The sequence below is a fragment of the Crinia signifera genome, chromosome 1 (assembly GCF_055691185.1).
Source record: "Crinia signifera chromosome 1, ASM5569118v1, whole genome shotgun sequence".
Taxonomy (NCBI): Eukaryota; Metazoa; Chordata; class Amphibia; order Anura; family Myobatrachidae; genus Crinia; species Crinia signifera.
The window spans coordinates 255,565,714-255,569,966 of NC_139217.1; the positions used below are offsets into that span (position 1 = coordinate 255,565,714).

General features: G+C 55.0%; 3 pseudogenes; all 3 read left to right on the forward strand.

Annotated features, from left to right (window-relative positions):
* Nucleotides 1-742: 742 nt before the first annotated feature.
* Nucleotides 743-962, forward strand: LOC146045265 (U2 spliceosomal RNA; annotated as a pseudogene).
* Nucleotides 963-2,043: 1,081 nt separating this feature from the next.
* LOC146045117 (U2 spliceosomal RNA) lies at nucleotides 2,044-2,263 on the forward strand (annotated as a pseudogene).
* Nucleotides 2,264-2,992: 729 nt separating this feature from the next.
* On the forward strand, nucleotides 2,993-3,212 carry LOC146045123 (U2 spliceosomal RNA; annotated as a pseudogene).
* Nucleotides 3,213-4,253: the final 1,041 nt, after the last annotated feature.

Sequence of the window (4,253 nt, forward strand, 5' to 3'; positions counted from 1 at the left end):
GTTACATTATACACAGCCCCCCATATTACATTATACACAGCCCTCCCCTATATTACATTATACACAGCCCTCCCAATATCACATTATACACAGCCCTCCCCTATATTACATCATACCTCCCAACTTCTGTCGTGATGAAATAGGGACACTAGCGCCCAAAAAGGGGGTGGTGCATATGCAAATGAGGGTGCGGCTTATGCTAATTAGCCGCGACCTCATTTTCATACGAAAATAGACGCTGTGCGCATACGCACAGCATCTATTCTACTAGATTGGGGGGTCTCCCAACTGCCACCCCCCGCAGCGGGACAATGCCTGCCGCGGGTGGGACAGCGGGACAGGACCCGAAAATCGGGACTGTCCTGCGTAGTCCGGACTTTATGGAGGGACCTGAAAAACCGAGAGGTGCCGGTAGGTTTGCGTGGCAGCGGAAGGCTGATGTAAATATCGGGTGCGGCATGTCTGATGGGACCCCCTGTACACACAGCCAGATGTGCCGCAGGGTACATGCAACATGTCTGTGAACTGTCATTCCCCCTAATGGAGCCACCACCGTTGTTCCCCGCGATGGAGTTGCGGCGGGTCCCGTTGTTGGACCTGTCACTGGTCCCCCCTGCTGTGTGGTCTCCATCAGGGGGTCAGCGGTGGCTTCATCAATGGGACCCACCGCTACTACCTCAGAGTGACCAGCGGTAGAGGCAGCTCCATCAGGTGGACCCACAGTAGCTCCAAGTCTGGCTGAGTACCTTCTCAGCCTTTTGGCTAAGATCAAGTGTAGTATCTGTTCTTATCAGTGGGTATGGACTGGCCTCTGGCAGAGAATAGAGAAAGGCTGGACTGAGTAGCTGCTCTGATGGGCGGAGGGTGTGGGACCCCTCTTTTTTGCCTGGGAGTGGTGAAAAGTCTGGCTGAGTACCTTCACCTCTGACTTTGGTAGGAGGTGTTGTTTCCGTAAATCCACTGGTAAGAGGGGGGGAGAAACACTGGGCCCAGTAGTTTGACTCTCTTGATGGGGTTCATAGCCCCCGAAGGATGAGACAGCGAAAGGCTCAGTCTAGTATCCATTCCCAGGGAGCGGAGAAAAGCTGAGACCGAGTAGATTGGTCCAGGTCGGGGGGAACCGTGCCTCCGGCCTGGGGACAGCGAAAAGCTCAGCCTAGTATCTTAACCCTGGGAGCAGAGAAACACTGGGACTGAGTAGATTGCTCTTCCGAGGGGGGTGCAGCCCCTAAGGGAGTCTTTCGAAAAGCCCAGTGGAGTACCCATTCCCATGCCAGGGGCTGGAAAGTGCCTGCTGCTGAGACGGAGAAACACTTGGTCGGACGCTGACTGGCTGGCTGCTTGGAGTCCGAGGCTGCACTGTGCCCCCGGGGAAACTTGGGGGTGCCGAACATGCACGGGTGATCCCAAAATCACCATGCACTAGTAAGCACTAGCACTGCGCACTTCCCCTCTAGGTTAGCGCTTCACGTCCTTACCTCGTCCTTTTGGATGGGGTAGGACAATTTTTCACACCCAGACCCCGGCCTTCTGGCTGGGGTCCTCTTTATTATTTATTTCTCTTCTTCTTCACGTTCGTGCACTTTTTCACGTTTTCTGTTTTCTGTAGTGTGTCACGTTTTTTGGGTTGTGTGGTCGTCCCTTACGGGCCTTCCATTTCCCCAATGTGCCAAAGCTCTCGCCTTTTGGGGAGAGCTGCGGTCCCCCCGAGGACAACCCCGAGCCGCAAGGCGGAGGGAAGTCCACTGCGGGTCTCTCCAAACCTTCGGGTGCGGAGGACCCACCGTCCTAACCCTTCCGGGGGTTGAGGAATGAGGGTCTCTCTAAGCTTCGGCGAAGAGGACCCACCGTTCCCTATTTTCCCCTCTTCGGCCTTATGGTTGAGAGGGGTTAGGGGAAAAACGGGGCCCGTCTCCTTCGGGAGATAAGCCCACTCGAACGCACGGCCCCCTTTGCACGTGTTTAGGCACAGCACTGGTGGTAGGGAGCACACCTCGGGCTCCTGAGTTTTTTCAAACTCACAGTAGCTCCAAGTCTGGCTGAGTACCTTCTCGGCCTTTTGGCTAAGATCAAGTGTAGTATCTGTTCTTATCAGTGGGTATGGACTGGCCTCTGGCAGAGAATAGAGAAAGGCTGGACTGAGTAGCTGCTCTGATGGGCGGAGGGTGTGGGATCCCTCTTTTTTGCCTGGGAGTGGTGAAAAGTCTGGCTGAGTACCTTCACCTCTGCCTTTGGTAGGAGGTGTTGTTTCCGTAAATCCACTGGTAAGAGGGGGGGTTAAACACTGGGCCTAGTAGTTTGACTCTCTTGACGGGGTTCGTAGCCCCCGAAGGATGAGACAGCGAAAGGCTCAGTCTAATTATCCATTCCCAAGGAGCGGAGAAAGGCTGGGACTGAGTAGATGGCTTCTGTTCCAGAGGTTCCTAGCCTCTGATGGGGAGACCGTGAAAGGCCCAGCTTAGTACCTTAACCTTGGGATCGGAGAAACACTGAGACTGAGCAGAAGCACTGCACACTTCCCTCTAGGTTAGCGTTTCACGTCCTTACCTCGTCCTTTTGGATGGTGTAGGACAATTTAGTGTGGTCGACCCTTACGGGCCTTCCATTTCCCCAATGTGCCGAAGCTCCCGCCTTTTGGGGAGAGCTTTGGTCCCCCCGAGGACGACCCAGAGCCGCAAGGCGGAGGGAAGTCCACTGAGGGTCTCTCCAAACCTTCGGGTGCGGAGGACCCACCGTCCTAACCCTTCTGGGGGTTGAGGAATGAGGGTCTCTCTAAGCTTCGGCGAAGAGGACCCACCGTTCCCTATTTTCCCCTCTTCGGCCTTATGGTTGAGAGGGGTTAGGGGAAAAACGGGGCCCGTCTCCTTCGGGAGATAAGCCCACTCGAACGCACGGCCCCCTTTGCACGTGTTTAGGCACAGCACTGGTGGTAGGGAGCACACCTCGGGCTCCTGAGTTTTTTCAAACTCACAGTAGCTCCAAGTCTGGCTGAGTACCTTCTCGGCCTTTTGGCTAAGATCAAGTGTAGTATCTGTTCTTATCAGTGGGTATGGACTGGCCTCTGGCAGAGAATAGAGAAAGGCTGGACTGAGTAGCTGCTCTGATGGGCGGAGGGTGTGGGATCCCTCTTTTTTGCCTGGGAGTGGTGAAAAGTCTGGCTGAGTACCTTCACCTCTGCCTTTGGTAGGAGGTGTTGTTTCCGTAAATCCACTGGTAAGAGGGGGGGTTAAACACTGGGCCTAGTAGTTTGACTCTCTTGACGGGGTTTGTAGCCCCCGAAGGATGAGACAGCGAAAGGCTCAGTCTAATTATCCATTCCCAAGGAGCGGAGAAAGGCTGGGACTGAGTAGATGGCTTCTGTTCCAGAGGTTCCTAGCCTCTGATGGGGAGACCGTGAAAGGCCCAGCTTAGTACCTTAACCTTGGGATCGGAGAAACACTGAGACTGAGCAGAAGCACTGCACACTTCCCTCTAGGTTAGCGTTTCACCTCCTTACCTCGTCCTTTTGGATGGTGTAGGACAATTTAGTGTGGTCGACCCTTACGGGCCTTCCATTTCCCCAATGTGCCGAAGCTCCCGCCTTTTGGGGAGAGCTTTGGTCCCCCCGAGGACGACCCAGAGCCGCAAGGCGGAGGGAAGTCCACTGAGGGTCTCTCCAAACCTTCGGGTGCGGAGGACCCACCGTCCTAACCCTTCTGGGGGTTGAGGAATGAGGGTCTCTCTAAGCTTCGGCGAAGAGGACCCACCGTTCCCTATTTTTCCCTCTTCGGCCTTATGGTTGAGAGGGGTTAGGGGAAAAACGGGGCCCGTCTCCTCCGGGAGATAAGCCCACTCGATCGCACGGCCCCCTTTGCACGTGTTTAGGCACAGCACTGGTGGTAGGGAGCACACCTCGGGTTCCTGAGTTTCTTCAAACACAGTAGCTCCAAGTCTGGCTGAGTACCTTCACCTCTGCCAGTGGTAGGAGGTGTTGTTTCCGTAAACCCACTGGTGAGAGGGGGGAGAAACACTGGGCCTAGTAGTTTGGCTCTCTTGATGGGGTTCGTAGCCCCCGAAGGATGAGACAGCGAAAGGCTCAGTCTAGTATCCATTCCCAAGGAGCGGAGAAAGGCTGTGACTGAGTAGATGGCTCCAGGTTCAGAGGTTCGTAGCCTCTGATGGGGAAACCGCGAAAAGCCCAGCTTAGTACCTTAACCTTGGGATCGGAGAAACACTAAGACTGAGTAGATTGCTCTTCCGAGGGGGCCGCAACC